This window comes from Manacus candei, unplaced genomic scaffold (assembly GCF_025592945.1).
Source record: "Manacus candei isolate 608988 ecotype Guabito, Panama unplaced genomic scaffold, ASM2559294v1 h1tg000143l, whole genome shotgun sequence".
NCBI classification, from domain to species: Eukaryota; Metazoa; Chordata; class Aves; order Passeriformes; family Pipridae; genus Manacus; species Manacus candei.
This window is the reverse complement of record NW_026138191.1, coordinates 90,993-116,837: the sequence shown is the minus strand read 5'-3', so window position 1 is coordinate 116,837 and position 25,845 is coordinate 90,993. Positions and strand designations below refer to the sequence as shown.

Below are 25,845 nucleotides of genomic sequence, written 5' to 3'. Positions count from 1 at the left end.
AATAAAGCATAACACTGAAGATGTTAAGACGGCTATTGCACATACCCAAGGACAAAAAAGACTTAGTCCTAACCTTACAGTTAGTTCTTGCCAAATATATACATGCAAGTATCCGCATCCCAGTGAAAATGCCCTCAGCACCTTAAAAAGACAGTAGGAGCAGGCATCAGGCACACCACTCCAGTTGTAGCCCAAAACGCCTTGCCTAGCCACGCCCCCACGGGTTTTCAGCAGTAATTAATATTAAGCAATAAGTGTAAACTTGACTTAGTTAAAGCAACCTACCAGGGTTGGTAAATCTTGTGCCAGCCACCGCGGTCACACAAGAAACCCAAATTAACTTTATACGGCGTAAAGAGTGGTTTTCCACTATCACTTCAACTAAGACTGAAATGTAACCAAGCTGTTATAAGCACAAGATGCATCTAATACTCCCATAGAAATGATCTTAGCTTCATGATCAACAAAACTCCACGAAAGCCAGGACACAAACTGGGATTAGATACCCCACTATGCCTGGCCCTAAATCCTGATGCTTTCACCACTTAAGCATCCGCCTGAGAACTACGAGCACAAACGCTTAAAACTCTAAGGACTTGGCGGTGCTCCAAACCCACCTAGAGGAACCTGTTCTATAACCGAGAACCCACGATACACCCAACCATCCCTTGCCAAATCAGCCTATATACCGCCGTCGTCAGCCCACCCCTAAACTGAGGGTTTAACAGTGGGCACAACAGCAACATCCCACTAATAAGACAGGTCAAGGTATAGCTCATGAGATGGTAGAAATGGGCTACATTTTCTAACATAGAATACCTCACGACAAGGAGTGTGAAATCACTCCTAAAAGGCGGATTTAGCAGTAAAGCAGGATAATAATGCCTCCTTTAAGCTGGCTCTGGAGCACGTACATACCGCCCGTCACCCTCCTCACAAGCTATAATTAATTCTATTTATAATAAACCCTTAAGCTAGAGATGAGGCAAGTCGTAACAAGGTAAGTGTACCGGAAGGTGCACTTAGTCTACCAAGGCGTAGCTATAACTAAAGCATTCAGCTTACACCTGAAAGATATCTGCCCCATATCAGATCGCCTTGAAGCCTAACTCTAGCTCTTCTACCAGATTACATAGAAACCAAGTTAATACCACCTATTAAATCAAAACATTCTCTTACTCAACCTAGTCTAGGCGATAGAAAGGTAAACTCAAGACGCAATAGAGATCATGTACCGTAAGGGAAGGATGAAATAGTAATGACAACCCAAGCAATAAATAGCAAAGACCAACCCTTGTACCTTTTGCATCATGATTTAGCGAGAAACTACCCAAGCAAAACCCCAATTTAAGCTTGCCTCCCCGAAACCCAAGCGAGCTACTCACGAGCAGCTATCTACTGAGCAAACCCGTCTCTGTTGCAAAAGAGTGGGAAGACTCGTTAGTAGAGGTGAAAAGCCAATCGAGCTGGGTGATAGCTGGTTGCCTATGAAATGAATCTTAGTTCCCTCTTAATTCACCTCCCAGGACTACACTCAACCCACATGAAGCGAATTAAGGGCTATTTAAAGGAGGTACAGTTCCTTTAAAAAAGAGTACACTCTCCCTTAGCGGATAAATTCAATTACAACTTAACTGTGGGCCTTCAAGCAGCCACCATTAAAGAATGCGTCAAAGCTCCTCTCCCAAAAAAATCCAAACTCCCTTATGACTCCCTCTTCCCCAATAGGCTAACTTATATTAAATAAGAGAATTTATGCTAAAATAAGTAACTAGGGATCCCCTCTATGGTGCAAGCTTACATTACAACATTATTAACAATCCACAGGATATTTTTTAACCTTAACAAGACCTTATACCCAAAACTCTGTTAACCCACCTATGGAGCGCCCCCAAAGACGATTAAAATCTGTAAAAGGAACTAGGCAAATCCAAGGCCCGACTGTTTACCAAAAACATAGCCTTTAGCAAACCAAGTATTAAAGGTGAAGCCTGCCCAGTGACAATACGTTCAACGGCCGCGGTATCCTAACCGTGCAAAGGTAGCGCAATCAATTGTCCCATAAATCGGCACTTGTATGAATGGCTTAACGAGGTCTTAGCTGTCTCCTACAGATAATCAGTGAAATTGATCTCCCTGTGCAAAAGCAGGAATATCCCCATAAGACAAGAAGACCCTGTGGAACTTTAAAATCTGCTACCACTCCCATTAACAATACTCACCCACAGGGCCCACTCCCCGGGATTTTGCTGGTATGCATTTTTTGGTTGGGGCGACCTTGGAGATAAACTCAACCTCCAAATACCAGACAATCCATCTTAACCAAGAACTACCCATCAACGTGCTAATAGCAACCAGACCCAATATAATTGAGTAATGAACCTAGCTACTCCAGGGATAACAGCGTAATCTCCTTCAAGAGCCCACATCGACAAGGAGGTTTACGACCTCGATGTTGGATCAGGACATCCTAGTGGTGCAACCGCTACCAAGGGTTCGTTTGTTCAACGATTAACAGTCCTACGTGATCTGAGTTCAGACCGGAGTAATCCAGGTCGGTTTCTATCTATGTTATAACTCCTTCTAGTACGAAAGGACCGAAGAAGTAAGGCCTATACCACAAGCACGCCTTCGCACCCAGTAATGAACCCAACTAAATTACTAAAAGCTTCACCACAACCCCCTCCTAGAAAAGGACCGCTAGCGTGGCAGAGCTTGGCAAATGCAGAAGGCTTAAGCCCTTTACCCAGAGGTTCAAATCCTCTCCCTAGCTCCGACACAAATCACATGACAATTCACTTAACCCTCACTTACCTTATTATATCAATATCCTATGCTCTCTCCATCCTCATCGCCGTAGCATTTCTTACCCTAGTTGAACGTAAGATTCTAAGTTACATGCAAGCCCGGAAAGGCCCTAATATTGTAGGACCATTTGGTCTCTTACAACCTATAGCAGATGGAGTGAAGCTATTCATCAAAGAACCTATTCGTCCATCGACTTCATCCCCCTATTTATTTATATCTACCCCTATATTAGCCCTTCTCCTAGCAATTACAATCTGAACACCACTTCCCCTACCCTTTCCTCTTACCGACCTAAACCTTGGCATACTCTTCCTTCTAGCGCTATCTAGCTTGGCAGTCTATTCAATTCTATGATCAGGATGAGCCTCCAACTCAAAATATGCCTTAATCGGTGCCCTCCGAGCAGTCGCACAGACTATCTCCTACGAAGTTACCCTGGCCATTATTCTCCTATCCGTAATTATCCTTAGTGGTAACTACACCCTCAATACCCTAGCTACAACTCAAGAACCTCTCTACCTCATTTTCTCCTCCTGACCCCTAGAAATAATATGATATATCTCCACTCTTGCCGAAACAAACCGTGCTCCATTTGACCTGACAGAAGGAGAATCTGAACTAGTCTCAGGGTTCAACGTAGAATATGCCGCAGGGCCATTCGCCTTATTTTTTCTCGCCGAATATGCTAACATTATACTAATAAATGCGCTCACAACCATTCTATTCCTAAACCCCAGCTCACTTAATCTCCCTCAGGAACTCATTCCCCCTACTCTAGCTACAAAAACCCTCCTCCTTTCCGCAGGATTTTTATGAATCCGCGCCTCTTACCCTCGATTCCGATATGATCAACTCATACATTTGCTCTGAAAAAACTTCTTACCCCTAACATTAGCCTTATGCCTATGGCATACCAGCCTTCCTATCTCCTATGCAGGCCTACCTCCCTACCTAAGACACTCAAGGAAATGTGCCTGAATCCAAAAGGGTTACTATGATAAAGTAAATATAGAGGTATACCAGCCCTCTCATTTCCCAATTTTAGAAAAGTAGGAATCGAACCTACGCTAAAGGAATCAAAATCCTCTATACTCCCTCTATATTATTTTCTGGTAAGGTCAGCTAATTAAGCTATCGGGCCCATACCCCGAAAATGATGGTTTAACTCCTTCCCTTACTAATGAATCCCCAAGCTAAACTAATCTCCACAATAAGCCTGCTCTTAGGAACCTCAATCACAATTTCAAGTAACCACTGAATAATAGCATGAGTCGGCTTAGAAATTAACACTTTAGCTATTCTTCCATTAATCTCTAAAAGCCACCATCCACGAGCCATTGAAGCCTCTACTAAATATTTTCTAACCCAGGCAGCCGCATCTACGCTACTTCTATTCTCCAGCATGACCAATGCATGATTCTCTGGCCAATGAGACATCACCCAACTAACCCACCCCATATCATGCATGCTATTAACTATTGCAATCTCAATTAAACTAGGCTTAGTCCCATTTCATTTCTGATTTCCAGAAGTTCTTCAAGGCTCAACTATAACAACATGCCTCCTACTAGCCACAGTCAAAAAATTTCCACCAACCGCACTATTCTACCTAACATCCCCCTCACTCAACCCAACTCTCCTATCTTCAATAGCTATTGCTTCCGCTGCCCTAGGTGGCTGAATAGGACTTAACCAAACCCAAACTCGCAAAATTTTAGCTTTCTCATCTATCGCACACCTAGGATGAATAACCATTATTCTCAACTACAACCCCAATCTGACTTTAATTACTTTCTATCTGTATACTGTAACACCTTCTGCCATCTTCCTCATCCTTAACACAACCAATACCCTAAAACTATCCACTGTTATATCCACATGAACCAAAACCCCATCACTCACCACAATCCTCATGCTCACCCTCCTCTCCCTCGCAGGTCTTCCTCCCTTAACAGGATTCCTACCCAAGGGGTTAATTATTCAAGAGCTCACAAAACAAGAACTAACAGTATTAGCCACAGCTATTACCCTACTCTCTTTACTTGGACTTTTCTTCTACCTACGACTGGCCTACTGTGCAACCATCACACTACCCCCAAACTTCACCAACTACATAAAACAGTGACAAACTAACAAACCAACTAACACCATAACCACAACCTTTACCTCCTTATCAATCATGCTCCTACCACTATCTCCCATAGTACTCGCAATCCCCTAGAAACTTAGGTTATTTAAACCGAAGGCCTTCAAAGCCTTAAACAAGGGCTAATCCCTCTTAGTTTCTGTTAAGGTACACAGGACACTAACCTGCATCTCCTGAATGCAACTCAGATGCTTTAATTAAGCTAGAACCTCCCCCTAGACAGATGGGCTTTGATCCCATAAAATTTTAGTTAACAGCTAAATGCCCTAACCAACAGGCTTCTGCCTACTAGATCCCGGCGCATGTTTAATGCACATCAATGAGCTTGCAACTCAACATGAATTTCACTACAGAATCGATAAGAAGAGGAATTAAACCTCTGTAAAAAGGACTACAGCCTAACGCTTCTACACTCAGCCATCTTACCTATGACTTTCATCAACCGTTGACTATTTTCCACTAACCACAAAGATATCGGCACACTTTACCTTATTTTTGGTGCATGAGCTGGTATAATCGGCACAGCCCTTAGTCTCCTCATTCGAGCAGAACTAGGACAGCCAGGCACCCTTTTAGGCGATGACCAAATTTACAATGTAATCGTCACCGCACATGCCTTCGTTATGATTTTCTTTATAGTAATGCCTATTATAATCGGAGGATTTGGCAACTGATTAGTACCTCTAATAATTGGTGCCCCCGACATAGCATTTCCACGAATAAATAACATGAGCTTCTGATTACTTCCCCCATCCTTCCTACTTCTCCTAGCATCTTCTACAGTAGAAACCGGGGCCGGAACAGGATGAACAGTATACCCACCCCTAACCGGAAATCTAGCCCACGCCGGTGCATCAGTAGACCTTGCTATCTTCTCCATTCACCTGGCAGGTGTCTCATCCATCCTTGGAGCAATCAACTTTATCACCACAGCAATCTATATAAAACCACCTGCTCTCTCACAATACCAGACCCCCCTATTCGTCTGATCTGTCCTAATTACTGCAGTTCTACTTCTCCTCTCCCTACCAGTCCTCGTTGCTGGCATTACAATGCTTCTAACAGATCGAAACCTAAACACCACATTCTTTGACCCCGCAGGAGGTGGAGACCCAATTTTATATCAACACTTATTCTGATTTTTTGGCCATCCAGAGGTCTACATCCTTATCCTGCCAGGATTCGGAATTATTTCCCATGTTGTAGCCTATTACGCCGGTAAAAAAGAGCCCTTTGGCTACATAGGCATAGTCTGAGCCATACTATCCATTGGCTTCCTAGGCTTTATCGTATGAGCTCACCACATATTTACAGTTGGAATGGACGTAGACACCCGAGCTTACTTCACATCCGCCACTATAATCATTGCAATCCCCACTGGCATCAAAGTCTTCATCTGATTAGCAACCCTACATGGTGGAACAATCAAATGAGACCCACCCATACTATGAGCCCTAGGCTTTATTTTCCTCTTCACCATTGGTGGACTAACAGGCATCGTCCTTGCTAACTCCTCCCTAGACATCGCCCTGCACGACACCTACTACGTAGTTGCACACTTCCACTATGTACTGTCTATGGGGGCAGTATTCGCCATTCTAGCTGGCTTCACACATTGATTCCCACTGTTCACTGGCTACACCCTTCACTCCACATGAGCTAAAGCCCACTTTGGAGTAATATTCTTTGGAGTCAACCTAACATTTTTCCCACAACATTTCCTAGGCCTAGCTGGTATACCACGACGATACTCAGACTACCCAGATGCTTATACCCTATGAAATACCCTATCCTCCATCGGCTCCCTCATCTCCATAGTAGCTGTAATTATACTAATGTTCATTATCTGAGAAACCTTCGCATCCAAACGGAAAGTAGTGCAACCAGAACTTACCTCTACAAACATCGAATGAATTCACGGCTGCCCTCCTCCCTATCATACCTTTGAAGAACCAGCCTTTGTCCAAGTACAAGAAAGGAAGGAATCGAACCCTCATAAGCTGGTTTCAAGCCAACCGCATCAAACCACTCATGCTTCTTTCTTATGGGTTGTTAGTAAAATCATTACATAGTCTTGTCAAGACTAAATCACAGGTGAAAACCCAGTACATCCCATTCCAACCCCATGACCAACCACTCTCAATTTGGTTTTCAAGACGCTTCATCCCCTATTATAGAAGAACTTATTGAATTTCACGACCACGCCCTAATAGTCACCCTAGCCATTTGTAGACTAGTCCTGTATTTACAAGCTCTTATACTTATAGAAAAACTGTCCTCTAATACCGTCGACGCACAAGAAGTAGAACTTGTCTGAACAATCCTACCCGCCATTGTCCTAATCATGCTAGCCCTCCCATCCCTTCAAATCCTCTACATGATAGACGAAATCGATGAGCCTGACCTCACCCTCAAAGCTATTGGCCACCAATGATACTGATCCTATGAATACACAGACTTTAAAGACTTATCTTTTGACTCTTACATACTACCAACTATAGATCTACCACTCGGCCATTTCCGCCTCCTAGAAGTTGATAACCGCATCGTCATTCCAATAGAATCCCCGATTCGAATTATTGTCACAGCTGATGACGTTCTCCACTCCTGAGCTGTTCCTAGCCTTGGTGTAAAAACCGATGCAATTCCAGGGCGACTGAACCAAACTTCCTTTATCACAACCCGCCCTGGAGTCTTCTACGGTCAGTGCTCAGAAATCTGTGGAGCCAACCACAGCTTCATACCTATTGTAGTAGAATCAGCCCCTCTAACACACTTCGAAAACTGATCTTCACTTCTAACATCCTAATCATTAAGAAACTATGAACCAGCACTAGCCTTTTAAGCTAGAGAAAGAGGATTACTCATCCTCCTTAATGACATGCCCCAACTAAACCCCGCACCTTGACTTTTTATTATACTTACTTCCTGACTCACTTTTTCTCTTATCCTGCAGCCCAAACTCCTACTATTTATCCCAACCAACCAACCCTCCAACAAAACACTAATCACTACAAAACCCCACTCCTGAAACTGACCATGAACCTAAGCTTCTTTGATCAATTCATAAGCCCAACCCTCCTCGGAATCCCTCTCATCCTCGTCTCACTGTTATTTCCAACCCTATTACTTCCTTCTCCTGGCAATCGATGAATTACAAATCGTCTCTCAACTCTTCAACTCTGATTTCTCCACTTAATCACAAAACAACTAATAACCCCATTAAACAAAAAAGGCCATAAATGAGCCCTAATCCTATCATCACTCATAATTATGCTTCTAACTATTAACCTATTAGGCCTCCTACCTTACACATTCACACCTACCACCCAACTATCAATAAACCTAGCCCTCGCCTTCCCTCTATGACTTGCCACTCTGCTAACAGGTCTACAAAACCAACCCTCAGCTTCTCTTGGACACCTTCTACCAGAAGGCATCCCAACACCTCTAATTCCTGCCCTCATCATAATTGAAACAACAAGCCTTCTCATTCGTCCTCTAGCCTTAGGAGTTCGCCTCACAGCCAACCTCACAGCTGGACACCTACTCATCCAACTCATTTCAACAGCCACTACCGTCCTCCTTCCCATTATACCTACCGTGTCTCTTCTAACTATAACCATTCTACTCCTCTTAACAATTCTAGAAGTGACCGTAACAATAATCCAAGCATATGTCTTTGTACTTCTTCTAAGCCTTTACCTACAAGAAAACATTTAACCCTTAATGACACACCAAGCCCACTCATTTCACATAGTAGACCCAAGCCCTTGACCCATTTTTGGAGCAGCAGCCGCCCTCCTAACAACCTCTGGACTAGCCATATGATTTCACCACAGCTCTATCCAACTCTTACTCCTAGGCCTACTCTCTATAGTCCTAGTGATACTCCAATGATGACGTGACATCGTACGAGAAAGCACATTCCAAGGCCACCATACCCCTACAGTCCAAAAGGGCTTACGTTACGGAATAATTCTATTTATTACATCCGAAGCATTCTTCTTCCTAGGATTCTTCTGAGCATTCTTCCACTCCAGCCTAGTTCCTACTCCAGAACTCGGAGGACAATGACCCCCTATAGGAATCAAACCTCTAAACCCAATAGAAGTCCCCCTACTAAATACTGCTATCCTCCTAGCCTCAGGAGTCACTGTTACATGAGCACATCACAGCATCACAGAGGGTAATCGAAACCAAGCTACCCAAGCTCTACTTATAACCGTACTATTAGGACTCTACTTTACAGCACTTCAAGCAATAGAATATTATGAAGCCCCATTCTCAATTGCCGACGGAGTCTATGGGTCGACCTTTTTCGTTGCCACAGGATTCCATGGTCTCCACGTAATCATTGGATCCTCCTTCCTCTTGATTTGCCTCCTCCGCCTCGTAAAATTCCATTTCACATCCAACCACCACTTTGGCTTTGAAGCAGCGGCCTGATACTGACATTTTGTTGACATTATCTGACTGTTCCTCTACATAACAATCTATTGATGAGGATCTTGCCCTTCTAGTATATTAATTACAATTGACTTCCAATCTCTAAAATCTGGATCAAACCCAGAGAAAGGCAATTAACATCATCCTCTTTATATTCACAATTTCCCTATCACTGTGTATTATCCTAACTTCACTAAACCTTTGATTAGCCCAGATAAATCCAGATTCAGAAAAATTATCCCCATACGAGTGTGGCTTTGACCCACTGGGCTCCGCCCGCCTCCCATTTTCAATCCGATTCTTCCTTGTCGCAATCTTATTCCTCTTATTTGACCTAGAAATTGCCCTCCTACTGCCCCTCCCATGAGCTACTCAACTCCTCTCCCCTCTCACTACCCTAACATGAACCTCCGCAGTCATTCTCCTCCTCGCATTAGGGCTAATCTATGAATGAATTCAAGGGGGCAGAGTAACTTCAGAAAGTTAGTCTAGCAAAGACAGTTGATTTCGGCTCAACAAACCACAGTCCTACTCCGTGACTTTCTCAATGACCTTTCTGCATCTAAGCTTCTACTCCGCCTTCACCCTAAGTAGTTTAGGACTAGCCTTTCACCGAATACACCTAATTTCTGCCCTACTATGCTTAGAAAGTATAATACTATCAATATATATTGCCCTCTCTATGTGACCTATTCAAACTCAGACAACATCCCCCACCTTAATACCCATTCTTATGTTAGCGTTCTCAGCCTGTGAAGCAGGCACTGGTCTAGCAGTACCCCTGGATTAAGGGGACCCCGATGTCCAGTCGGGATTAGCACCACCTCAGTGGAAGTTATGAGGACTGTGTCCCTGTTGGATAAGTCCACTGATGTGGCGGGGCACAGATCGCTGGCTGGGGTGCAGGGGCACAGAGCGCTGGTTGAGCTGGGGGGGCACAAATCGCCAGCCTGTTCCCCTGTGTCACATGTGATTGCTGTACCGGGGCATGCGACAGCGCCCCTCGCCTCCAGTTTTTTGGCATCCTCCTTGCTTTGGGTTGCTTTCGAGGTGCCAATGCTAGAGGTTTCTGAGGGCAGTCCCTTTGGAAATGGTCAGGGGCCCCACAAATGAAACAACCATCTTTGGGTCTGGCCCCCTGCTCTGTCCTTAACTGAGTACTCAGTGTTACTGCTAACAAATCTGATTGATGTGTTAAAGAACCCACCTCTTGGCAGGCATGAACTAATTCTGAGATACTGCAAGTTTCCCTCTTAGGAAGGGTTTGCAGAACTCTTTTACAATCCACATTAGCATTTTCGAAAGCCAGTCTTCTACTAAGGATTTCCCTGGCTTCCTCATTTTCAATCTGCCTATCCAGAGCAGATTGCAGCCGATCTAGGAATTTTGTGTAAGGTTCTGTTGGGCCCTGTATTATTTTGGTAAATGACAAGTTTGCATCTCTGTCTGATGTAGGTAATTTTCTTATTGCCCGCATGGCATGTTTTGCTATTACCTCGTATACCTCTCTATTGTAACCGGTTTGAGCATCTATGGAACGATAGTTCCCATCCCCTGTGAGTTGGTGTGCTGATACCCCTGCTTGCGAATCATTAGCTTAAGCAGAACAGATTTCTCTAAAATCGTTCAGCAATACATTGTATTGTGTGTTAGAAAGGCTTATTTGTAACAAGGTTCTCCAGTCATGAGGCATGAAGATGTATGTGGAACTTAGTGACTCTAAAAATGCAAGCGTGTTAGGGGATGATACACCAGTTTCTCTCATTAACTGTCTTAGTTCTTTGGTTAGTTCATGTGGTAATGGTTGGAACCTGCGGCTTTGACGTGGACCGATAATTACTGGACATGCTTGTATAACTTGTAAGTCCCCAGTACGCAATGCCTCTTCTCTGCATAAAGCCCACCTATCAATTGTACCTTCTCGGTATGTTGCTTCATCCCTTGCCGGCGGAGCTATCCTGAAATCCCCCTCCTCCTCCCCCATTCCTCCCATTCCCCCCCCCTGCAGCTCCGGCGAAAGCGGCTGTCTGTGGGTGGGTGGTGGTGGTGGTTGGGGAGTACGGCGCGGGGGCGGGGAAGGACGGGTCGGTGTCCGAACCGCGTGGCAGGCGAGATGGTGGTGCCCGCTCCTGGGCGCGTACTCGGCGTTCATGCGCGGGATGGGTTGGCGAGTAAGCTGGGCTAGCCCCCCCACTCCCGTCACGGGACCCCCTGCTGCTGTCCCACTGACTGGAACCTCGCATCTGGGACCCCGCTCCCTCCCGCCGGTCCATGTCCCTTGGGCTCCCGGTTCCCTTCCCGGGAGTTGAATTGTGAACGGCTCCACCCCCTCCCCCCGCGGAGCTTTGTGAGTTCAAACTGCGGCGCGTAAAAGTGGGGCTGCTGCTTGCAACCTGAGTGGGGGTGTATGTGTTCGTCGTTCTTTGGTGGGATCTGCTTAATGCAGTCATTATAGCTTGCCAGGCTGGGTAAGCATTGTTTGCTTGGGAATCCCCTCTCTGAGCCTTGAGTTTGATAAGATTGCCTATTTTGTCCCATATGTGAATGTTGAGGGCTTCAACCAGAGGTAGTTCTGGTACGGCTGCTTTAATGAGCCGCACCAACTCTGATAATTCAGCCCTTGTAACCTGAACATAGTAAGGATTCAGCAGAGCAGCCAGTGCTTCTGTGTCCCGTGATACTTCGGTAGGGAAAAAATTTCCCATGTTACCTTTGTGTCTCGGCGCTGCTGGGGTGCGCTGCTGAAGAGGGTCTGTCGGTTTGTTGATTTGTGTTGGTTCACTGTCGGTTGGGTTGTGGCGTCCCGTCGGCGGCGGCTGATGTCCCGGTGCAGGCGGCAGGCGGCAAGCGGCGGCGGCAGGCACGGGCAGCTGTAGCGACGGACGCGGGGGCTGGTTGTAGAGGCGGCGGCTTGGGGCTGCAGGGATCGGCGTGTGCGGGTTGCAAAGTGGCGAACGAAGCGGCGGCGCTGACGGCGGCGTCTCAGTCACGTGGCGGCGGCTCGGCGTGGTCCCGGTTCCGTCTCCGCTGAGCGCGGCGTTCGCAGCGGCGGCAGCGGCGGCTCCGGGGCTCCCGCGGTTCACTGGGCGGCGCGGGGGTCGGGGGCGCGCTGTGTCGGAAGGCGCGGCGCGGCGCCTCGGTGAAGCCCGCGCGGTCTGAATACGGTGCAGGGGCTTTTTGCTGGCAGTGCTTTTTAAGCACGCCGCAGGGTCAGTCAGCAGCGGTGAGCAGGCGGGGAGCCACGGCCAGTTTCTGCTGGACAGAAAACTGGAGGGGGGGCTCCGCGGGGGTCAGTGGTGGCTGGGGTTACTAGGACGCGGCAGCGGCAAGCCGCTTCTTGCACATGGTCCACACAGTCGGTAGCGAAGAGTCGCTTTACCAGATGACCGACACTCAGGGGACTAACAGGCCTTTCCCTGACGATCTTAAGGTGCTCCGCGGCTCGTTCTCCGAGCTGCAGGCACGCTTTCGCCCAGGGAGCAGTCTTAGACGTGCGGGGTGTGTCCCAGTCACTCACCGCGTTCGATGTTGCATTGACCCTCTCCACTCTCTCCAGTGGCTGCTTTGACCTCTCGGTTTCTTCCTTAACTCTTTCTTCTCTTCTTCCGTGCACTATCAGAGTTACAGTCTGGAATAAATCGCCGTGTGCTACGTCTGCGTCTTCTTAGTTTAGGCAAGGTTACGCTGCGAGGATGAAAAAAGGTTAATCGTCCAAAGGCACAAGGGCCTCCTACAGCCTTTCCCGGAATACCTTTCCATGCTCTTTGTCCACAAATGAGAAACAGATCATTTGGGAGACCTATTGCATCAGATCCAGGAATAAATTGTTTTTGCAGAGTCTCATTGCACCAAACTGATGCGTTCTGGTAAATATCTCTAAGAAAAACTGTCAACTCCTGGATATGTGCAGTTTGCTAACACGGTCTCATTATATAGAGTTCCCCACCAGTAGTTATCAATGGGTACTCCAACCAGACAGGTGCGAAAAGGACTCGTGGGAGTTACCATGGACACACATATCACGTCCATCTTCGTCACGTTGGCCAGGGTGGTCCACACATTGACATCTAAAACAGAAGTCAGCAAAGAAGCAAAGTATAGCTGATATCTTTCTGGAAGGTACAGTTGGGTCTGGAAAAGGCCCTGCTGCTCTGCACCCTCAGGGGAGAAACCAGCTCCTGGGGGCTGTTGGATTCCATCCCACCGCGTGGTCCATGGTTGGACCATGACACTGGTGAATGACTCGAACAGTGTATTGATGAAGTGTCATTTCTAAAAATTCTAGAAATTGTCATTTCTAAAAGTTTGGACAGGTGAACAGGTGTGTCCAATCGTATGGGCCCGGACAACACAATGAATCTCAGGAATTTCTGCAAAATAGAAAGTCTAGTACAACAGAACTTCTCATTTCAGAATTTTATAGTCTGGATTCATCTTTTATAGTATGAAGTGGTTGACTGCCAGTCACACGTTTATAGGTCTGTTAGGCGCTATCACAGGCAATGTTTATCTGGAGTTTGATGCAACACCAGACAACATCCTGGTCTCACCAACCGCTCCCACAGAAAGCTTGCACTCTCTGTACAGATTCCAGGCCTCATCGGGAGCAAACCGTCCTGCCCCAGTTTACCCCTGACTGCAGTCAATCCCCCTTCACCTCATGGAGTGATAGTACAGGTTATCTCTTGCCTCCATGCTATAAAAGAATTTTATCCATCTTCATATTAACTATACCATTGAGTGTGAAATCATTTCTGTACTTAACTAGAATATTACCAGTTCATCATAAGAAAATTGTAAACATGATGCGAGCCAGAGCCCATAGGGAGGTCCACAAACATCAGTCCTTCATTTGCAGTCTTACCAACCAGCTTTTCAACATAAGCTTTTCTTCTGCCAGGCCCAGCACCTCACACATGGTTATTTCACAATCACATATATTCTTGTATAGACTCGTAAGCCAAAAGGTTTCTGTCATTTGTTGATTCCAAATAATTCTTGCCACTTGCTGTAACACTACCGGGATGAAACACATACAAATATGAGCACTGCAAAACAATCAGTGTCTGATTTAGAATTCCCAAACCACACCGTTCTGCCTGATCTTCACAAACATCATTGGTGTGGCATGAATAGCACAGAAACAGATCATTCTATACAGTGATGACCATTAGGCTTCAGGATGTTACAAGTTTTATAGTTTTCCATTGTCTTCTTTCCCCCCTTAATGGCACGTCTGCCCCATCCCAGGAGACAAAACCAAGTACAATTGCAGTCCCTCTGCACACGGCATCACATATGTCCTTCACTTCTTGAAGCCAGGGCTTAGCTTTAGCCTTTACCTTTAACACTGCTGCCAGAACAACTTGGCAGCACACTGTTCAGGAATAATATTCCAATTCTGATTGTTGCTTACCAGTAATACAAAACGAAGCATACAGATTGTTGGTGCAACTCATCTAAGAAATATAAACCTTCTTATCTCTGGAGCAGTAGATCCAGGGATCTATTGAGACACGAGACTTGCTATGCAGGAAAGAATAACCAATCCATCTTGTTATTCAAGATACATGACCTGCACTGAATAGGCTAATGCAGGAGTAATCATGGCTTTGGTAGCTATAGCCTCCCAGCCTCTGGTCAGGACATTGACATTGTTCATTACATAAATCACAACATCAGGTGTGGACAAGACACACGAGAGACAGGTACACGATAACTGAGTCATTACACCAGTTAGCAAAAGTTAGTAGACACAATTAATTATATTTAGGATATGTTTTTCTTCCATGTGATATTCGGGCTGGTCTTGTGCTGCTCAGCATTCACTGATCTCTGTCCAGAATTCTTGCCGCTCATGATAAGGTTTCATCAAACATGCTGGAAGCCAGCAGGGTCCTGTGGGAGACAAAACACAAACAACTCCCCCCTTCCAAATACTAACAACTTAATATTTACTTGAGGTATCATATTACCCCTCCTCATTACAACAGTATCAAGTTAAGGTTTTGTTCTGTGGGTGGGAGGCCTGGAAGGTCACCAAGTTGCTGCAACCTCTCTATGATCTCTTCTGTGGGTGCCCCTGAGTTAGACACTAACAGTGGAATAATGTATGGTTTCCAGGGTACAGGACAGCCTTCTAACAATTTGTTTCGCATTACTGGAATTAAAGGCTGTTGCATGTAAAGTTCAGGGCTTTGCAGCTCAATAACTATTTTCATTTCTTCCCCCTTTAATATTTTGATTGCTTGATGCAGAGTTACCCAGGATGAACTTCCATCCTACCATGATCCATCATTAGTAAAACGGTCACTGAGACCTTCAGCAATAACTGAAACCAAAGTTCTATCAACTCCTGGTGTTCGTCTTAAACGCCGAAGGGCATTTTGTACATATACATCATTAGTTAACCCTAAAAACTTCGTGGCATCAACATCGTCTATTATCACAGAGTCAGCCCCTTGCTCTGTGTGCCAACTCATCTGATGTTGATAACTTCTCTGAATTTTCTATAAAATCGTCCTCATCAGAATCATCACTACTACTCTATATGTTACTATCCCACTTCTCTGGATCTCAATCAGGGGAAGTGATTATAGCTCGCACCCCTGGTCCCCGATCACTTGGGTCTATTTTCCTTTGCCTGTGCCGAACAGTTCTCACAGCATATTTCTCAGCTAAAGTAACACATTTATCTTCTACCCTGTTCTTTTAGGCCTGAAGGTCAAGTAAAGTCTGGCGTTGTACCAGCTGAGTGGCTCTTAGAGCATTCAGCTGCTCCTGCAGTTTTTTGCATTTTTCCACAGTTAACTTGTATGCAGTAAGCAGTGCACCCCCCCATTCGTCCAGCCTGTTCCAGATGACTGCTTGATTTAGTAGTAGGGGTAAACTACTCCCAGTATTGCAATACCTCCATTGGGGTCTGCTGCCCCCAATACTCAAGAGGAATCTTTGTACATGCTTCCCACTTATTCTACAAAGTAATCTATGGCTCCTGTCCCAATTCTATTAATTCACGGGGAGGAGCTTTCTTAGGTTCATTGCCGCCTGCGGCTGACCCTCCTAACCACCTTTTCATCTTAATCTACTAATGTTCTCACTAACAGACAAAAGATTCTCAATTTTTAAGCTAAACACAATGAGACACACTAATCCACAAACTATGGCTCTTACATCACAAACAAGCCAAACTACACATACACATCAGATCTAAAATCTCTATATACCAAACACAAAATACATACTCTACAATAACTCTGAATAAATCCTCAGAAAGACATATCTATGAGTGAAACAACAATAAAACCTAATCCACTGGGTATCTTCTAGGCTTTGATTCGCTCCACACCGAATACAATAAAAATTTAAAGTCCGATCTAGCCTTATCTCCTGGCTGCCTCTACGTCCCAAGATATATTTATTACAATTAATACAACAAAGTCGCACATATAAACAACAGTTGCAAAAAAGGACAAATCTTAATTCTAGGTCTCAAGAAGTGTGGTATACTCACAATTAATTGCTCAGAACTACCTCCCATATGCAAAAAACAAACAAAGCATATAAAACACACGCATTGCCTCCCATATAGTAACTTAATCAACAAGAACAACAAAAACCACTTTAAAACAAAACAATTATAAGATATGAACCCAGACACTGGCACTCACGGCACCCACACAGAGTTCACCACACACACAGGGACGCGGCTTCCCAGGCTATGCTCTCCACCTGAGAATCTCCCTTTTACACAACACACACGAGGACGCGGCTCTCCAGGCTGTGCACTCCACCTGAAGATCTCCCACCAATACACAGGGACACGTCAACTGAGCACTCCACCAACGAATTCCCTGGGGCACTGCTTATTCCTCCATGTATCCTGCCGACTAAGCCAATTTATGTAGCAGTACGTTCGGATACATGTCCGAAATAAAGACAAGTGCCAAAAATACTCAAGCACACAAAATATCTTTTATTACAGTGAGAATAATAATACTAGTAATAAACTTAACAAGAGGGATTAAAAACTAAAAAGAAAAAGGGATACAAAATAACTATCTTATCGGGTGGCATTAAAACAAATACTACGAACAGCATTTAATACAGTATTAACTAGTGAAAAAGGGATACCAAAGAAGGATCTTAACACAATATTATGGATAACACGATATTGGTTAGTAAAAAGGGAAAACTAAAGGAAAAATACTATAAACATAAAAGGAGAATTAAAGGCACACAAAAAGGATATTAAAAAAGTTTGTTCTCTCAGTTGCTTCCTATCAAAAAACTGTGCTTACCCACACAGACAGGCCAGGGCTGTCAGGATCTGCAGCAGCTGGTCAGTACCCATGCTTAGCGGGCGTCCCCGTGGAGCAACACAGTCTCGGTGGTAGGATGAGTATCGCTCAACTCAGCAGCTCCGACACCCCATTTTTATCAGTTCCACATTACACTATGTAGGGCCAGTACGCAGTATAAGGTGATGCCTGAATGGCAGCCAAACACCGCCTGATCATTACCTCATGGCAGCAGTCTGCATATGCCCTACTTGTAGGGCAAGGGGCGAGCGACCCCTGCCCACATAATCTTCCTCCCATCATCATCTTTCTCACCCCTATGTGTGACCTCTACCATTGTGTTTCAAGGGTAGATGTCTCTATCTTGCAATATGTAGCAAAACCAAGGAAGAACTCAGCTCTGATAATAGGGGATATCAGGCTGACTTGCTGAAAAGCACAATGGACCTTACAATTAGATTCTGCCATGAAGTTACATTGTACCATACTCTAGCTGGTTTCACATCCTAATATGACTTCGTTCTCACGCCTCTATGCTCCATTGATCATCTAATTCAAAAGTACCCCCCTTACATACCACCGTGTGATCAATGGTAGCAAGAGGGTGATAACGAACTACTCGTGATTGTAATGCATTTAGCTTGGTGTTTATCATTCGACGTACACATGTTAGTATACAGGGAATCATACACAATATGCATGTTATTATACATCCAACTATTGACAAGCCTATTAACGCTTTTCGTAACCAGGGCCATCCCCATTTCCAATCACCGAAGAGGTTCCATTCATCATGAACATGTAATTGTTGAGTAAGGGTTTTTAATTTCTGGATGCTAGCATGAACAGATTCAGAATGATCATTTAAATTCATGCAGTACATGCCCTCAAAATCTTGACAGCCATGTCCCTGGGCTAACAACAAAAAATCAATAGCAGCTCTATTTTGTAAACTTGCATGTCTAACAGAGTCTACATCTGTGAGCAATGCACTCAAAGCAGCAGAAGTAGCATTAGCTTCTTTAGTCAACCAGCATCCTAGTTTATTTAGAGAAGCCAAAGCATGAGCAGTCCCTATCTGAGATATTACACGAGCAGTTATTCTTTCAGCCTTATTCCAAAACTCTACATCAGAGTTACAGTCTGGAATAAATCGCTGTGTGCTACGTCTGCGTCTTCTTAGTTTAGGCAAGGTTACGCTGCGAGGATGAAAAAAGGTTAATCGTCCAAAGGTACAAGGGCCTCCTACAGCCTTTCCCGGAATACCTTTCCATGCTCTTTGTCCACAAATGAGAAACAGATCATTTGGGAGACCTATCACATCGGATCCAGGAATAAATTGTTTTTGCAGAGTCTCATTGCACCAAACTGATGCGTTCTGGTATATATCTCTAAGAAGAAATGTCAACTCCTGGATATGTGCAGTTTGCTAACACGGTCTCATTATATAGAGTTCCCCACCAGTAGTTATCAATGGGTATTCCAACCAGACAGGTGCGAAAAGGACTCGTGGGAGTTACCATGGACACACATATCACGTCCATCTTCGTCACATTGGCCAGGGTGGTCCACACATTGATATCTAAAACAGAAGTCAGCAAAGAAGCAAAGTATAGCTGATATCTTTCTGGAAGGTACAGTTGGGTCTGGAAAAGGCCCTGCTGCTCTGCACCCTCAGGGGAGAAACCAGCTCCTGGGGGCTGTTGGATTCCATCCCACCGCGTGGTCCATGGTTGGACCATGACACTGGTGAATGACTCGAACAGTGTATTGATGAAGTGTCATTTCTAAAAATGTAAACAACATAACAACTGAGTAACAGTGGGAATACAGACAATAATATAATCATGTCTATCCCCAGTGAGGAGATCTAAGTGGATTACAGTGGTCATTTACTTGGAGTCAACAGTACTTGAGATAATCTTTTCCCGGTTGGCAGACCTAGTTTCCAAGTTTGGACAGGTGAACAGGTGTGTCCAATCGTATGGGCTCGGACAACGCAATGAATCTCAGGAATTTCTGCAAAATATAAAGTCTAGTACAACAGAACTTCTCATTTCAGAATTTTATAGTCTGGATTCATCTTTAACTCCTTCCCTTACTAATGAATCCCCAAGCTAAACTAATCTCCACAATAAGCTTACTCCTAGGAACCTCAATCACAATTTCGAGTAACCACTGAATAATAGCATGAGTCGGCTTAGAAATTAACACTTTAGCTATTCTTCCATTAATCTCTAAAAACCACCATCCACGAGCCATTGAAGCCTCTACTAAATACTTTCTAACTCAAGCAGTCGCATCTACGCTACTTTTACTCTCCAGCATGACCAATGCATGATTCTCTGGCCAATGGGACATCACCCAACTAACCCACCCCATATCATGTATACTACTAACTATTGCAATTTCAATTAAACTAGGCTTAGTCCCATTTCATTTCTGATTTCCAGAAGTTCTTCAAGGCTCAACTATAACAACATGCCTCCTACTAGCCACAGTCACAAAATTTCCACCAACCACACTATTCTACCTAACATCCCCCTCACTCAACCCAACTCTCCTATCTTCGATAGCTATTGCTTCCGCAGTCCTAGGTGGCTGAATAGGACTTAACCAAACCCAAACTCGCAAAATTTTAGCTTTCTCATCTATCGCACACCTAGGATGAATAACTATTATTCTCAACTATAACCCCAATCTGACTTTAATTACGTTCTATCTATATACTGTAACAACTTCCGCCATCTTCTTCATCCTTAACACAACCAATACCCTAAAACTATCCACTGTTATATCCACATGAACCAAAATCCCATCACTAACCACAATCCTTATGCTCACTCTCCTCTCCCTTGCAGGTCTTCCTCCCCTAACGGGATTCCTACCCAAATGGTTAATTATTCAAGAGCTCACAAAACAAGAACTAACAGTAGTAGCCACAGCTATTACCCTACTCTCTTTACTTGGACTTTTCTTCTACCTACGACTGGCCTACTGTGCAACCATCACACTACCCCCAAACTTCACTAACTACATAAAACAATGACAAACTAACAAACCAACTAACACCCTAACCACAACCTTTACCTCCTTATCAATTATACTCCTACCACTATCTCCCATAGTACTCGCAATCCCTTAGAAACTTAGGTTATTTAAACCAAAGGCCTTCAAAGCCTTAAACAAGGGCTAATCCCTCTTAGTTTCTGTTAAGGTACACAGGATACTAACCTGCATCTCCTGAATGCAACTCAGATGCTTTAATTAAGCTAGAACCTCCCCCTAGACAGATGGGCTTTGATCCCATAAAATTTTAGTTAACAGCTAAATGCCCCAACCAACAGGCTTCTGTCTACTAGATCCCGGCACATGTTTAATGCACATCAATGAGCTTGCAACTCAACATGAACTTCACTACAGAATCGATAAGAAGAGGAATCAAACCTCTGTAAAAAGGACTACAACCTAACGCTTCTACACTCAGCCATCTTACCTATGACTTTCATCAACCGTTGACTATTTTCCACTAACCACAAAGATATCGGCACACTTTACCTTATTTTTGGCGCATGAGCTGGTATAATCGGCACAGCCCTTAGTCTCCTCATTCGAACAGAACTAGGACAGCCAGGCACCCTTTTAGGCGATGACCAAATTTACAATGTAATCGTCACCGCACATGCCTTCGTTATAATTTTCTTTATAGTAATGCCTATTATAATCGGAGGGTTTGGTAACTGATTAGTACCATTAATAATTGGTGCCCCCAACATAGCATTTCCACGAATAAATAACATGAGCTTCTGACTACTTCCTCCATCCTTCCTACTTCTTCTAGCATCTTCTACAGTAGAAGCCGGGGCCAGAACAGGATGAACAGTATACCGACCCCTAGCCGGAAATCTAGCCCACGCCGGTGCATCAGTAGACCTTGCCATCTTCTCCCTTCACCTGGCAGGTGTCTCATCCATCCTTGGGGCAATCAACTTTATCACCACAGTAATCAATATAAAACCACCTGCTCTCTCACAATACCAAACCCCCCTATTCGTCTGATCTGTCCTAATTACTGCAGTTCTACTTCTCTCCCTACCAGTCCTCGCTGCTGGCATTACAATGCTTCTAACAGATTGAAACCTAAACACTACATTCTTTGACCCCGCAGGAGGCGGAGACCCAATTTTATATCAACACTTATTCTGGTTTTTTGGCCATCCAGAAGTCTACATCCTTATCCTACCAGGATTCGGAATTATTTCCCATGTTGTAGCCTACTACGCCGGTAAAAAAGAGCCCTTTGGCTACATAGGCATACTCTGAGCCATATTATCCATTGGTTTCTTGGGCTTTATCGTATGAGCTCACCACATATTTACAGTTGGTATGGACGTAGATACCCGAGCTTACTTCACATCCGCCACCATAATTATTGCAATCCCCACTGGCATTAAAGTCTTCAGCTGACTAGCAACCCTACACGGTGGAACAATCAAATGAGACCCGCCCATACTATGAGCCCTAGGCTTTATTTTCCTCTTCACCATTGGTGGACTAACAGGCATCGTTCTTGCCAACTCCTCCCTAGACATCGCCCTGCACGACACCTACTACGTAGTTGCACATTTCCACTATGTATTATCTATGGGGGCAGTATTCGCCATTTTAGCTGGCTTCACACATTGATTCCCACTGTTCACTGGCTACACCCTTCACTCTACATGAGCTAAAGCCCACTTTGGAGTAATATTCTTTGGGGTCAACCTAACATTCTTCCCACAACATTTCCTAGGCCTAACTGGTATACCACGACGATACTCAGACTACCCAGATGCTTATACCCTATGAAACACCCTATCCTCCATCGGCTCCCTCATCTCCATAGTAGCTGTAATTATACTAATGTTCATTATCTGAGAAACCTTCGCATGCAAACGGAAAGTAGTGCAACCAGAACTTACCTCCACAAACATTGAATGAATTCACGGCTGCCCTCCTCCCTACCATACCTTTGAAGAACCAGCTTTTGTCCAAGTACAAGAAAGGAAGGAATCGAACCCTCATAAGCTGGTTTCAAGCCAACCGCATCAAACCACTCATGCTTCTTTCTTATGGGTTGTTAGTAAAATCATTACATAGTCTTGTCAAGACTAAATCACAGGTGAAAACCCAGTACATCCCATCCCAACTCCATGGCCAACCACTCTCAATTTGGTTTTCAAGACGCTTCATCCCCTATTATAGAAGAACTTATTGAATTTCACGACCACGCCCTAATAGTCGCACTAGCCATTTGTAGCCTAGTCCTGTATTTACAAGCTCTTATACTTATAGAAAAACTATCCTCCAACACCGTCGACGCACAAGAAGTAGAACTTGTCTGAACAATCTTACCTGCCATTGTCCTAATTATACTAACCCTCCCATCCCTTCAAATCCTCTACATGATAGACGAAATCGATGAACCTGACCTCACCCTCAAAGCTATTGGCCCCCAATGATACTGATCCTACGAATATACAGACTTTAAAGATTTATCTTTTGACTCTTACATACTACCAACTATGGATCTACCACTCGGTCATTTCTGCCTCCTAGAAGTTGATAACTGCATCGTCATTCCAATAGAATCCCCGATTCGAATTATTGTTACAGCTGATGACGTTCTCCACTCCTGAGCTGTTCCTAGCCTTGGTGTAAAAACCGATGCAATTCCAGGACGACTGAACCAAACTTCCTTTATCACAACCCGTCCTGGAATCTTCTACGGTCAGTGCTCAGAAATCTGTGGAGCCAACCACAGCTTCATACCTATCGTAGTAGAATCAGCCCCTCTAACACACTTCGAAAACTGATCTTCACTTCTAACATCCTAATCATTAAGAAGCTATGAACCAGCACTAGCCTTTTAAGCTAGACAAAGAGGATTATTCACCCTCCTTAATGACATGCCCCAACTAAACCCTGCACCTTGACTTTTTATCATACTAACTTCATGATTCACTTTTTCTCTTATCCTTCAACCTAAACTCTTACTATTTACCCCAACTAACTCACCCTCCAACAAAACACTACCCACTATAAAAACCCATTCCTGAAACTGACCATGAACCTAAGCTTCTTTGATCAATTCATAAGCCCAACCCTCCTCGGAATCCCCCTTATCCTCATCTCACTGTTATTCCCAACCCTATTACTTCCTTCTCCTGGCAATCGATGAGTTACAAATCATCTTTCAACTCTTCAACTCTGATTTCTCCATTTAATCACAAAACAACTAATAACCCCATTAAACAAAAAAGGCCATAAATGAGCCCTAATCCTATCATCACTCATAATTATACTTCTAACAATTAACCTATTAGGCCTCCTACCTTACACATTGACACCTACTACCCAACTATCAATAAACCTAGCCCTCGCCTTCCCTCTATGACTTGCCACCCTGCTAACAGGCCTACAAAACCAACCTTCAGCTTCCCTTGGACACCTCCTACCAGAAGGCACCCCAACACCTCTAATTCCTGCCCTCATCATAATTGAAACAACAAGCCTTCTCATTCGCCCTTTAGCCTTAGGAGTTCGCCTCACAGCCAACCTCACAGCAGGACACCTGCTCATCCAACTCATTTCAACAGCCACTACCGTCCTCCTTCCCATTATACCTACCGTGTCCCTTCTAACTAGAACAATTCTACTCCTCTTAACAATTCTAGAAGTGGCCGTGGCAATAATCCAAGCGTATGTCTTTGTAGTTCTTCTAAGCCTTTACTTACAAGAAAACATTTAACCCTTAATGACACACCAAGCCCACTCATTTCACATAGTAGACCCAAGCCCTTGACCCATTTTTGGAGCAGCAGCCGCCCTCCTCACTACCTCTGGGTTAGCCATATGATTTCACCACAACTCTATCCAACTCTTACTCCTAGGCCTACTCTCTATAATCCTAGTGATACTCCAATGATGACGTGACATCGTACGAGAAAGCACATTCCAAGGCTACCATACCCCTACAGTCCAAAAGGGTTTACGTTACGGAATAATTTTATTTATTACATCCGAAGCATTCTTCTTCCTAGGATTCTTCTGAGCATTCTTCCACTCCAGCTTAGTCCCCACTCCAGAACTCGGAGGACAATGACCTCCTATAGGAATCAAACCTCTCAATCCAATAGAAGTCCCCCTACTAAACACTGCTATCCTCCTAGCCTCAGGAGTCACTGTCACATGAGCACATCACAGCATTACAGAGGGCAATCGGAACCAAGCTACCCAAACCCTACTTATAACCGTCCTATTAGGATTCTACTTTACAGCACTTCAAGCAATAGAATATTATGAAGCTCCATTCTCAATTGCCGACGGAGTCTATGGATCAACCTTTTTCGTCGCCACAGGATTTCATGGTCTTCACGTAATCATTGGATCCTCCTTCCTCTTGATTTGCCTCCTCCGCCTCGTAAAATTTCACTTCACATCCAACCACCACTTTGGCTTTGAAGCAACGGCCTGATACTGACATTTTGTTGACATTATCTGACTGTTCCTCTACATAACAATCTATTGATGAGGATCTTGCCCTTCTAGTATATTAATTACAATTGACTTCCAATCTCTAAAATCTGGATCAAAACCAGAGAAAGGCAATTAACATCATCCTCTTTATATTCACAATTTCTCTATCACTATGTATTATCTTAACTTCACTAAACCTTTGATTAGCTCAAATAAATCCAGATTCAGAAAAATTATCCCCATACGAATGTGGCTTTGACCCACTGGGTTCTGCCCGCCTCCCATTTTCAATCCGATTCTTCCTTGTCGCAATCTTATTCCTCTTGTTCGACCTAGAAATTGCCCTCCTACTGCCCCTCCCATGGGCTACTCAACTCCTCTCCCCCCTCACTACCTTAACATGAACCTCCACAGTCATTCTCCTCCTCGCACTAGGGCTAATTTATGAATGAATTCAAGGGGGCTTAGAATGAGCAGAATAACTTCAGAAAGTTAGTCTAGCAAAGACAGTTGATTTCGGCTCAACAAACCACAGTCCTACTCCGTGACTTTCTCAATGACCTTTCTGCATTTAAGCTTCTACTCTGCCTTCACCCTAAGTAGTCTAGGACTAGCCTTTCACCG

At 44.3% G+C, this 25,845-nt stretch overlaps 3 long non-coding RNA genes across 4 annotated transcripts in view; 1 reads left to right on the top strand and 2 right to left on the bottom strand.

Moving 5' to 3' along the window:
* LOC127462902 (uncharacterized) lies at nt 1-21,198 on the top strand. The gene is made up of 2 exons (XR_007900591.1): nt 1-5,101; nt 20,921-21,198. It is a non-coding gene; the product is annotated as an uncharacterized LOC127462902 (long non-coding RNA).
* The window catches only part of LOC127462900 (uncharacterized), a 33,396-nt gene that overhangs the window by 800 nt on the left and 6,751 nt on the right, over nt 1-25,845 (bottom strand). The window lies entirely within an intron of this gene.
* Nucleotides 7,891-23,940, bottom strand: LOC127462899 (uncharacterized). Its single transcript, XR_007900585.1, has 2 exons — nt 23,816-23,940; nt 7,891-7,999 (listed from the first exon to the last, which is right to left on the bottom strand). It is a non-coding gene; the product is annotated as an uncharacterized LOC127462899 (long non-coding RNA).